Genomic DNA, 13,129 nt, shown 5'->3' on the forward strand with positions numbered 1-13,129 from the left:
GGTGATAACGATGATGATAGTAATAGTAATACACCTGTAGTAATGATAATAATAATAATAATAATAGTAACAATAATAATAATAACTATCATACTAACAATAACAATTATAATAATAATAATTAGCCTACAGTTCCGAAATTGCTGAAGCAGTATTCAGAGAACACCGCATTCCAGGTGAAAATGCGCTTGTTATCATTGTAGACCTAATATTAAGAGGCTTTTGGTATGACTTAAAATTTTTTACGGATTTTGACCTGTGACCTTGAAGTCAGGTCCAGGTAATTTCATACTATGCAAATTATGTTCACTCATGACCCACTACATTTCCACGGAGTTTGGTCAAAATCGGCCAAATACTTTCCGATTTAGCAGTTTTTGTCATGAGGCGGCCATTTTGATTTTCCTCAATACCTCAAAAAGTGTGTGTTGGATCTCAGTATCAGTACCCAGGTGCACTAGTATATGTTGACCAATACATACTGGAACATTTGCAAAGCAATCGATTCAGTAGTTTTTGCTGCGCGTGTATATTACTTATACTAGTGAGACGCACATTTTACCATATGAAAAAGTAACTCGTGACATTTTAAAAAGTTAACTTGTCATGCAGCATCACATATGTTGGCCACTTCTATGCTGTGAACTGGAGTAAACCAAGCTTGATTTTATTGACACCCTTTTTTTTTTTTTCCTGCTTGACTGTTTAGTTACTTGTGTATTTGTTTCTGTATCTTAACTATGTCTGAATTTTTATCTCTCTGTTTACCAAACTGTTGGACATGCAAGCTATTGACAAAGTGAAGCCTATTGTTTTTTCTAAATAATTTGCCCAGCTTTCACCAGCATATCATAGTTTGTGGATGCCTTAATAACCAGGTATCCTTTTGTTGTCCAGCCTTACAACCCCAACAGCCTTATAGCAACTGAACTAGCATTTACCGAACTTGCTTTTGCACCTGTTTACTAATCTCACCTTTCTCCCACACAGGTAAGTCTGGTGCGCTGGTTGGCTGTGTCGGGATGTTGGTGAGTGGTGTGCACTTAGATGACAAGGTTTCTCTCTCTCTCTCTCTCTCTGTTTATATATATATATATATATATATATATATATATATATATATGTTCACATCTGTGTCTGTATCTCCACGTAGGCTATTATTACACCAGTTGGTGCTTGTGGATAAATTTTGATCTTTCAGACAACGTCAGGGTAACTGGAAAAAGTAGCTCTTTTCACGATTAAGCTTGACCACCCTGATCTAAACGCTGCCAGGGACTTGGTAGTCTGTAGCAGCGTAAATGGTATGGACGAATATAACACTTCTCGTCCACCAAAAGGGTAATAAGGGACTGAATTTTACCACTGGGGCTGATGCGTTGTGATGATTATGATGACGATGATAAAGGGTCAGTAGGTAATTAGACTACACCTAATACTTTCAGAATAAATGGCGTCTTTCAAGATGAATACAATTACGTGACGCTAGCAAAATAAAAGTACAGATTTGTTGTCACGGCTTCCAAGTGTGTCGTGACTCATATCCCACCGTGTGTGCTATATGTCGGGGCTAAGAAAGAAGGATACGAGGAAAGCAGTGAGTTAAATGGTCATAGAAAAGGCACTGCCTAGTGGCGAATAATGTGGAGAGAGAGAGAGAGAGAGAGAGGACGAGGTATCTCTTCGCAAGTGGTACACGTTTTTTCTTCCTACCTTTAAACAATTTTACTTCGAGACATCGCCCACGGTGAGATGTTTCTTGAAGATTGTCGGCATGGCATTCAAAAGGAGAGGCGTTTTCTGAGATGAGTAAGGGTGTGTACAGGTGGCAGAGATAAAGTAAAAAATGCGTCACCATGCTGAAAGCCGCGAGCAGCCACACCTGTCAACGCTGATTAAATTAAACCCATTTGTTTGTACATTGTTCTTTAATGAAGGCAAGAGTGACGGAACAAACTTGATGATTTCTATAGCAGTGCCTCGCCGATTCGCATAAAGCCCGTATAAATTAATATGACCTGTATTTTCATTATTGTCAGAGTGCGCTGAGAATGAATTGGCGGCCTGAACAATTCTTCCTTTTACAAGAATAACCAAGCTTTACCTGTGTTATAGCTTACATATTAAGAAGTGTATCGGCAAATTCATTATAAGTGTTCCCAAAGTGAAGTTAGGATAAACAGACAACATAGACACATTCTTTCCGCCTTGCCGTGTCTAAAGGCTGATCACAGTCTATATATAATTCTTTATTCTCATCGGCTTAAGAGGAATGAATTGACAACCTGGCCAAAATATCCCTTCAGCAGAATAACAAACTTCATCATCTCTTTTACAGCCAATTTGTTCATTATTCTCAAGGTCTGAGCAGAATAAATTGGCAACCTGGGCAATTTCTTCCTTCAGATAACAAAGCCTTACCTCTTTTACAGGCTATATATTCATTTTTCTCTGTGTGATAAGATTGAACTGACAACCTGGACAAACTCGCCCTTCATCACACTAACAAAGCGTGGCCATCTCCAATAAAGCCTATATATTACAGCTTATACAGTATATTCATTACTCATTGTTCTCAAAATGTGATAAGAATGAACTGACAACGTGGACAAATTCTCCCCTCACCCAGGTAACAAAGCCCCGCCATCTCTATTACGGCACAGGCTACGAAAAAAGCACATGACCGGCAGAAGCGAGGTGCAGTCTCATTCTCGTGGCGGTGCAGCGGAGCGAGACCCAACAAGATCCATTGAGACCTGACCAGCGTATTAGCTACCGGTGCTGCCACTCCTTTTTAGGATATTGTGTCATTCCGCGGGTGTATGTACGAAGAAAGAAAAAAAAAAGGAGGGGGAGGGGGAAGTCTCGATACCAGAATGCCGTAAGTTTTTTAGTAGAAGAATTTTGCTTAGAAATAAATTGGCGTTTGTTGTAATGATTTCCATACGCGAAGAGTTGAGACAGAGCCAGTTAACGCACATAGTAAACATAAGATCAGAGTGTATGTATAGTTTTCCCACAAGGCAGTATATGCTGTTGGTGTTGCCTGTGAGGTGAAAGGCAGCATTTTGAAGGTTTGAGTATTGTATGATTGATTGTTTGACGAATTTTACTGCTTTGAAATGAACCGTACAACCATTACACATCCGTATGGTAATGGTGTTTGGTAGTTTTGATTTTGTATTCATTTCTTCTTTGCCTTTGGGTCCTGCTGTATCGCATCTCTTAGGCGGGAACTTGGGCATGGGTGATGGTGATGATGGTGGTGGTCTGGTAACGTTGTCAACAAGTCTGTCTTTATATGCTTTTTATCTTTTTTTTATTTTTATTTTTATTTTTTTTTGCTACGGTTCCTTTTTCTGGTTTTGAAAATAAAAGGTCAGGCATTAGCATGAATAAAATTAAGAGTTTTTAGTTCTTTGCCTTTTTTTTTTCTTTTTTTTTTTCTTTTTGCCATGGTTGGGATCTTTGAGGTGTATAATATCACGTCACATCAGCATGAATAAAATACAAAGTGTCGTAAATTAAAGGCGGTTACTGAAGGGGTTACTCTCATAGCAGGTATCGTTACTCTCTTACCTCTGCCCCCCTGGTACCCCTGCAGCCCGAGGACGTCTGTTGTATTTCATTCCTGCTTACTCCTGACTTCAATTTTTTTCCGCCGTAGACTTTTTGAGCTGGATGGGTCAGATACAGCTTTCATTAAGTCCTTTACCACCAGAGGACTTTCCTAAGATGTAAAAAAAGTCTGGAAGCAACAAGAAAAGTCAGCATAAAGACGTCCTGGCGGTGAATGGGTTGTTAATGTACTGCTTGTCCTCTTTCAAGAAACATGTATTACCTCCCGTCATGGCACTCATTAAGGTAAAATACTGTGGCACGTGCCTGAGTTTTTAGACTACTCAGAGTCACCAGCCATACCAAGGCGTAACGAAGAACATACCGAGGACCAGGCCAAGCATTTACAAAGAATCTTAATCATTTTCTAGGATAAACAAGTCCCCATAGCTTGTTGTGTGTAATTAGGAATCGTTTTATTTTTCTACATTTGTCACCAATATATACTCAAGTTTGGGTGTGAACTGTGTGGTATCTTTATGAGTGAAGACGAGAGTATAACCAAACAATCTTACACACAACTTAAGGTCATGGAAGTCTGTAAACGTGGACCCATTTTCACCGAGCTTCTGGGTTATGATGCATCTTTTTATTGGCTGCATTCACATCCTAATCTTTTTGGTGTTTGGAGGTGTGTAAATATTTAACGAGACAATCATAACACGACTTTGTTCAGATAATTTACAGAAGTAGTCTAAAAGGGCAGAAAGTGTCTTGGTTAACTGTTTGTTCATCTTAGAAAAATCCGAGGAATGAGAAGGTTAATGTTCTAGAGCAGCAGCAAATCTTAACTGGTATCTTGACCTCTCTGACTGCTAGGTTGGCTGCCAGGATTTCTCTTGACTGAACAAAATCGTCTGGTTTCAGTTTCAATAAAATTCCTAGGTGGACCAATACCAGAGAAAGAGTTACAAGAAATAGTTTGTAAAGCCTCTGACTGGTAGGATTTCTCTCAGCTGAACAAAATCCTCCCGTGTTAGCGTAAATAAAACACCCAAGTACACCAAACACCGCGAAAAGGCGAACGTCGAGAAAACAGTAGGAGTCTGCACCAGCTGCCCGCATATTTTCACTTAAAAAGACTGGTTTAGAGGGCAAGGACTCCAAGGTCACTTTAACTGCGGTCCGAACTCGGATCACGTTCCCTGAGAATAATAACGGTCTCAGGCCACACACGTAGCTGGGTGGAAGGGCATGTGGGGAGGGAGAAAGTTTTGTTGAGGGATAGGGAGAGGGATGGAAGGATGAAGGAGAAATAGGTGGATGAAGGATACTGAGCCAGAGAAAAATAGGAGAAAGTTGTGTTGCAGGATGGGGACGGATGGAAGGATGAAGGAGAAGTAGTTGGATGGAAGGATTAAGCAGATGGATGGAGGGATGAAGGAAGAGTAGATTGATGGAAGGATGAAGGAGAAGTAGATGGATGGAAGGACAATATAAAGGAGAGCAATGGGAGAAAGTCTTGTTGAAGCAGAAGGAGAGGGATGGAGGGATTGAGATAGGTGGATAGAAGGATAATGTTAAGCAGGAGAAAAATGGAAGAAAGTCTCTTTGAAGGATAGGGAGAGTGATGGAAGGATAATGTAACAATGGTGAGAAAGAAGGTGGCCTAGGCAGATAAGGAGGATGGAATAAGGACAGAAGGATGGAAGAGGGAGAAAGTCGTGTTGAGGAACTGGAAGAAGGATAGAATTATGAAAGAAAAATAGTCGTATGGAAGGATAGTTTAAATATGGAGAGGAAGACGTGGAAGAGACTGTGCTGAAGAATAGGTAGAGAGCTGGAGAGATGAAGGGATGGAAGGATAATTATAAATATGGAGAGGAAGAAACACGAATGCAGAGAGGACGATGGAAAGAGGATATATAAATGAAAGACAGAAAGATGGAAGAAAAAGAAGACACAAAATTATAGTAGTTGGGACTGAAGAATGGAGAGGAAAGTGCAGAGACTGACGATGAGGTGGGGACAGAGGGAAGAAGAGGACGGAATCAGGATAGAAGGATGGGGAGGATAGAATACGGATGGAAGGATGGAGAGAAGGAAGTAGGGACTGAAAAGGGGTGATAAGAGACAGAAAGCTTGAGAGGATGAAATGGGGACACAAGATTGTGAGAGAATGAAAAAAACGGGTAAAGGGATGGAGAAGAGTAGGGATAGAAAGATAAGAAAAACTGAATAAGAAATGCAGGGATGAAAGGGATGGAATAGGGGAAAATGGAGACAAAATGAGGACGGGGAGAATGAAGTTGGGAGAGAAGAATAGATAAGGTGAAAGAAGACTAATGGGGATGGAAGGATAGAGGAAGAACGAAGAATAAGGGACAGAACTAAGGAGGGGATAAAGTAAGGACAGGAGAATAGAGGAAATAAAAATGGGAATATATGGTTGAGACGACGACAGGAAGCTATACAGATGGCAGGATAGAAGGGATGAACGAAGTCGAGGAAAATGAGAGAGGGTGAGGGAATTTGAGAGAGCTAGAGAAGATAGAGAGGAGAAAATATTTTAGCGAACACACAAAGTTAACGGCAGATGTAGTTGGTAGGAGGAAGGGGGAGAAGAGAGAAACATAAGTGAGGGTAGAGAGTAAGTAAGATGGTGGGAGGAGAAAATGAAAATAAGCAGGAATGATGTAGAGATGCAAGTGAAGTGATGAAGTAAGGATAGAAGAGGATAGGGGATAAAATAGGGGGTGTATGGATGAGAGGAAACGACGAATCCTGGTGTGTGGCTGGTGAAGTGGAAACTCACACGTAAACTCCACGCAGACTCGGAAATGTCGCGCCAAAAAACACCCATCCATCATCAAAAACAAATGACAATCGGGGGACATGGGTAGCGCTCTGGGGGACGGAGGGGGGGGGAGAGGATATATAGCTTCGGTGTTTGTTTGTTTTGGTAATCCACTGTTGTTTACTTTACTGGGCCTTTACGTTCTAGAGGGTCCTAAAAACACGGTGGCCCCCAGTTACAGCCATACGGTCGAGTGTACCGTGAAAATTCTAATGCAAGATCGCCCCTAATGACGGTCAGTGGAATGGGCCGGGTTGACCGTTACGGCGGGTGGATACGCTAAACGGTCGCCGGTGACGGTTGGGGGGGACGCTACTCGTAACTCTCTCCCATTGGCCAGTATTTGTGTTCGAATAATTGGTTTTTCGATGGTTGTAGAAATTTTTATATTCTATTATTTTTTCTGGCTGCTTTTTATGCTGTGAACTTTGAGGCGTGTGTTTGGTTTAGGTGGCTGCGATATTGCAGTTGGAATGTTGGTTTAAATTGTGGTTAATATTTGGCCTTCTCTGCAGGTCGTTGTGGATTCCAGCTCGAACACTGGGAGTCAGCCTCGCCATTGATGGAAACGCACTCACGTGAATCAGATACACGCGTACAATACGAGTTTCATTTTTACCGCTCCAGCCCGAGAGCTTCAGTTTTCTTTTCTTGTCGCCACCAGATGGTTTCTTTGGCTTTGGAATGGTGTGTGTTAGTGAAGGGGTTAATGACAGCTACATCTTACTCCATCGGTGCAAAAAATCATTAAGATAAATGAAATCGTCTAGAGATGGCACCAATAAAATTTGTTTTCGTAGTGAAAGAGTTAATTTCCATTTAATATCCAAATCCATTGTCAGAAAACTTGCACAGTAATAATAATTATTTATGTACTGTATGTACAGTGTATTAAATTTTGTAACCACATGAACAGGATGATGTCTAATCCCTCATGCTTGCCGCTGTCCGACGGTTTAATTCAGCTGAAGGGGAAACTTCTCGCAGTAAACTTGTGAAGTAGTTAGAAAGTCTCCATTAAACTCTTCAATAGGGAGGTCTGTTTTAAATTGATAAAATCATTTGTAGATACGGAAAATGAACTAATGAAAGACACCGTTTTCAAGAAGTGAAAGAGTCCTTGAGTTTTTAAGATAATTTTCGTATCGTGAACGAAAGTTCAACACGCAGCTCACATTTCACATTAAAAAATCTCTTTACTGATGTATGTTAAGAGAACGTGTGCCACGACACTGTTTTTGTTTTGTAGCCTTTCATCATCACACCAATAGTCATCCTGTTTCCCGTTAATACATAGGAAGGGAGGGGTCCAGAAACAGGAAGAAGGTACAAGAAGAGAGGGACCCTCCTCCCCTCCCCTCAAAAGACGTAATGTAGCATTTGATCCCTGGTGGTGAGGGCTGTACACCTGTGCTGGGTGAGTGTGGAAACCTGTCTGATGTATTACTATCTTCTTGCCATGAATGGAAAGTTATGAAATTGTTCCTTCCGGTTTTAGTTCTTATTCCATCCAACTGTTCAGCAAACACTCCTGTATTCTTTTCTGTATCAGGAGCGTAGGGGCCTGTGAGGCATTTAAGGCGTGGGTGACCAGTCGCTTCTCCCTGAAGGGTTTGAGCAAGTACTTTCAAGCACCCCTCGAACGTACACCCATTTAACGAACCGTCGAACAAAATGCTACTCTGTGATTGCGTTCGTTGTGAAGCGGTCTTTACTGGTATGCATGTGATCCGAGTTTTGTTGGTATAGTATTTGTACTGCATCCTTGAACTGCCGTGTATTATTAAACGACTTCAGAAGACCGCTTAGAGGATTACGTAAACCATGACATTTTCACTCAGTGTACTATCGTAAACTAACGTATATGTTTATGATAGTACGGTATAAAACACCTCCCCCCACAGAGAGAGAGAGTTTCAGTGAGAGACAGAGAGACACATACATGAAGTGGGCTGTCCGGCTCCAGTGATTTACATGGAAACTTCTGACACCAAAGATTCTCCCACCTCGGTCTTTGGACAGCGAATAGAGAGAGAGAGAGAGAGAGAGAGGAAAAAGAGGGTAAGTAGGAGGCGAAAGGAGGAAGGTTGGGGATGGTGGGTTCGAGAAAAATAAGGAAGGGGATAGAGAAGAGGGAGAGAATGGAGGGGGTTAGAGTTGGAGGGAAGGGGTTAGTGAGGGAAGGAGAGGAGGAGGAAAGTGGGATAGAGAAGGAGAGGGTGGGAGGGGGTAGTTAACGGTAATAGGGGTGGAGAAGGGTGAGGGGGACGGAACAGGAAAGGAGAATAAAAATTGGAATGAGGTAAAGACGCAGGGTTAGTGATGAAAAGTAAAGCATATGTAAAGCGAAGGAAGGTTGGAAGAGGAGAGGTGGGGAAGAGGAGGAGGAGAGAGAGGAAGCGGAGGAGGAGAGGGAAGGAAGGGAAGAGGAAGAAGGCAAAATACGAGTTCTGAAGAAAAGTAAGTGGGAGAGAGAATTCCAGAAAGATAGGAATGATGGAGGGGAGAAAGTAATTTAAGTTGCAGAAAAGTGAACGAACGTAGTTAAGAAGGAGGGAGAAAGGAGAGAAAAAAATGAATGAAGGTAGAGGATGGGTAAGATGTAGGGAGGAATAAAACGGAATAAAGCACGAAAGATGCAGGGAAGTAGACAAGTGAAAAGGTACGGTAAAGGAAATGAGAAATGAATGAAAGTTGGAAAAGAGGGAAGAAATTTTGAAGACTGACGAAAAGAGAGTAAATGTAGGGAGAAGAGGGAAGAGAGTAAATGTAGGGAGAAGAGGGAAGAGAGTAAATGTAGGGAGAAGAGAAGAGAGTAAATGTAGTGAGAAGAGAGGAGAGTAAATACAGGAATGATGAGAGGAGCAAGTTGAAAAAAAAAAGAAAAAAGAAAATGAAAACCTAGTAGCACAGAAATATCATTAATCCCATCACTAAGATAGCCTCTTTTTTTATTTTTTCAATCATTTCTGCCAGACGATTTTCTTCAACGATTTTATTCAGTTCTTGGTACTGAGTTAAGGCGAAATCTAACCCCACCAGTTCGAATAGTCTCCTCTAAAATGAAGCAAAAAATCTGGAAGTAGTGAGGATTGAAAAAAAAAAAAAGGTCTGGATTCAAGGAGTTAAGAAACTATGCAAAAGAAGAGAATATAATGAAAGAGAAGACAGAAGAGGGGGAGTAGGAAGTAAAAGAAAATAAGGGAAGACACAGAAACGGAGTTAATAGTCTGAAAAGGACTGAATATTGGTAAAGAGGGAAGGAGAAGAGAATGATATAGAGAAGCAGGTGAATAAAAAGGTAAGGACTGTGTTCAGTAATGGAAGACTTCAGAAAGAAAGGAGATGGAGGGGGAAATTAAGAGAAACTGGGAGGACTGAAGCAAGGTAAGAAGGCAGGATGAAACTGATGTAATGGAGAACAGAATATGGATTGGGTGGAGGGAAGAAGAGATATATAAGCATGTTTGTAGAGAAAGTAAGATAAAGGAAGAGAAAGTAAGGATAAGAGGATTTGAAAAATTTATTAGGATGAAGTGAATATAAGAGAATGTGGAGCAACGGATTAACCTTTTCCCTAAGACGAGGCTGAAGCTTTAAGCGCATCTGAGCCGGTAGAACAGTTTCCCGTCCGTCCGTCTGTGCTTGCAGTGGCGGCCACAATACCGATTTTGACGATTGAGGTGTCATATGAATCCAGTCCACCAGACGCTGTTCCCTCGTCGGAGTGTTCAACAAGCTCAGAGCAACCCTAAGGTTGCAGTAACTTAAGCCCTCATCACAATTATTATACAGTTCACTGGAAAATGGCCATTTGCCAAAAAAAAAAAAAAAAAAAAAAAAAAGCTACGCGCCTGTTCCTGAGTCATTAGGTGGTGGAGGTAGATGGGGAGACAATAGTTACGTAGGCATGTAGGTAGATAGGGAGGTGGGTTGAGAGGTGCCGTAGGTATACAGGTAGGTAGGTAGGTAGGCAGGCAGGAAAACGAGAAGGAAGGTATGCAGGGAAAGAGGCAGAGAGGTATGTAGCGAAGTAGCCAGCAAGGAGGCAGGGACCAAGTAGGTAGGCAAGGAGGAAGATGAGTAGATAGGGAGGTTGGCTGGTAGATAGGGCGGTAAGGAAGCAGGGAGATAAGTAGGTAGGCAGGGAGGGAGTCGGGTGGGTAGGTAAACAAGGAGATGGGTGGGGAAGTAGGTATGGGAGTAGTCAAGGAGGTATGCAAGTAGGCACGGAAGTAGACAGGGATGAACGGGAGGTAGGAAAATAGGCAGGTAGAGAGGTAGACAAACCTGAGATCATCGCATAAAACACCTGAGATCATCGCATAACAAACCTAATATCATCACATATCAAACCTGAGATACAGATCAAACCTGAGATCATCACATAACACACCTGAGATCATCACATAACACACCCGAGATCATCACATAACACACCCGAGATCATCGCATAACACACCCGAGATCATCGCATAACACACCCGAGATCATCACATAACTCACCTGAGATCATCGCATAACACACCTGAGATCATCGCATAACACACCTGAGATCATCGCATAACACACCTGAGATCATCGCATAACAAACTTGAGATCATCGCATAACACACCTGAGATCATCGCATAACACACCTGAGATCATAACATAACAAAGAATCCTGTACACGGTAAGGATTGTATAATTTTTTTTATTGATCCTTACATGATAATACGTAACTCATTGAATACGGTAACGTCTCTTGCAATATATTCCTGTTATCTAGACAATTCTTTTCAGTTGAGGAGAGATTTCGTGAACTGTAGGGGTTAGATAAAGAGTTTCAAGTAACCCCATTTTTCTTTCTTAGTCCATTCATTACCAGAGGACTCCCGTAAGTTGAGTTAAATGTTTGGTAGTATTATGATGTGTCTCAAGAATCACCGTCTTAAAGGGGATACATTGAACTACATTAAGTACAGGTATCAAGAGACCTATTGGCCCAGAAGCGATGTTTTTGTTTGGGAAAAAAAATTAATTCCACTAAAGATCTAGCCAAGGATGTGGCAAAAGGATAGGTAAACTGAAAACGTAAATAAATAAATAAATAAATAAACCAAAGGGTGAAAATACGAGAGTTGGAGATAGGAAAGGAGAAAAAATGTGTGAAAATGATGGAGAGGAGGAGAGAGAGGGTATGGGAAAAGGTATAAAAATGAAGGTGAGAGAGAGAGAGAGAGAGAGAGAAGATAAGTAGGATGGAAGTAAGAATGAGAATTTACAAGGATTAGAGAGAGGTAATTCGAGATCAGAGAAAAGGGTGAAAGTAAGAATGAATGAGAGGTGCTGGTTAAAGAAGTATAAATAGAGGGAGAAAGTTGGAGGATGAAAGCAAGATAAAAGGAAAAGAACAGTAAACAAGAACAGAAAACGAGTAGGAAGTAGTGAGGGAAAGATATGTGTATGTGTGTATATATGTATGTATGTATTTATGTATGTAGTGACTGGACGACTGGAGGAAGAGAGAGTAGAAAGCAGATTTGATGTGGATAAAGGAAATGTAAGAATGGGGAGTAAGAGAGTAAAGAGAGGAGCAGGTTAGAGAAGTTAAGAGGTATGAGGAAGGGAGAGGAAATAAGGGGAGGGAAGAGGGAAGGCAAGAGAGGAAGAAAAGAATAAAGTGAAACGAAATAAGTAGAGAGTTTGGAACGTGAAGCAAAGAAAGGGAAAGACGAATGGGTAAAATAAGAGAAGAGGGTACAGGAAAGGGAAGTGGGATGACAAAGAGACTGTGTTATTGTTATCTTTAAAACTGAGGAGGAATAATAAAAAAAATAAAAAAAAAGGAAGTTTAGATAACGAAGGAAGAAAGGAAAGTGGAGAAATCAGGGAAAGAAGACAGCAGAGAAGAGATAAGGAACACGTACAGGAGAGAGTTTGGGTAATGAAGGAGACAAAGGGGAAAGACGACTGAAGAAAATAAGAAAAGAAGAAGGTAGGGGAATAATGAGTGCCAGAGAGAGGAAAACCGGCCTACTGTACGTTAACCCCTCAAAATCATCTGGTGTTAGACAGAGCAAATTATTTAAGAAGTGCCGTGAGCGCTGTGATGTATTTCTTATTTGTGCTACATTCAGACGATTTCATTCAGTTTAGGGGGTGAGGCCAGGTTGTAAAGGTTAGTGTGGGACTGTTTCTAAGCTGTCACTACAGAGGGTTTTTCTAAGATAAACAAAATCGTCTGGGGGAGAATGTACTTAAATAAAATCATCACAAAGGATTATGGAGCACTTACATAGTAGTGGAGAGGGATATATATATATATATATATATATATATATATATATATACACAGTATACTGTATATATATATGAGTAGATAATGAAGGAGAAGAAATGGAGTAAATGAGAGAACACAAGGGTAGATAAAGGTGAGAGAGAGAGAGAGAGAGAGAGAGAGAGAGTGATTCCCAGAGATAGCTGGCGGAGAGGAAAGAATAAAATGAGAAAGAGAGGAGGCAGAGGAAGGATGAAGATAATGGCAGGGAGAGATAAGAAGGGTGATAGAAGTGAAGGAAAATGGAATGATAAAGGAAAGGTTGAAGGAAGGAAGAAATCTGCAGCGGTGGGAGTAGGAGAGAGATAGGGAATTGTAAGGGGAAAAGATAGAGAAATAGATAGATAGATAAATAAAAAGATAGATAGATAGATAAATAGATACCCAGATTGAT

This window comes from Coenobita brevimanus, chromosome 65 (assembly GCF_032717465.1).
Source record: "Coenobita brevimanus isolate Jiangsu-jjx chromosome 65, ASM3271746v2, whole genome shotgun sequence".
NCBI lineage: Eukaryota > Metazoa > Arthropoda > Malacostraca > Decapoda > Coenobitidae > Coenobita > Coenobita brevimanus.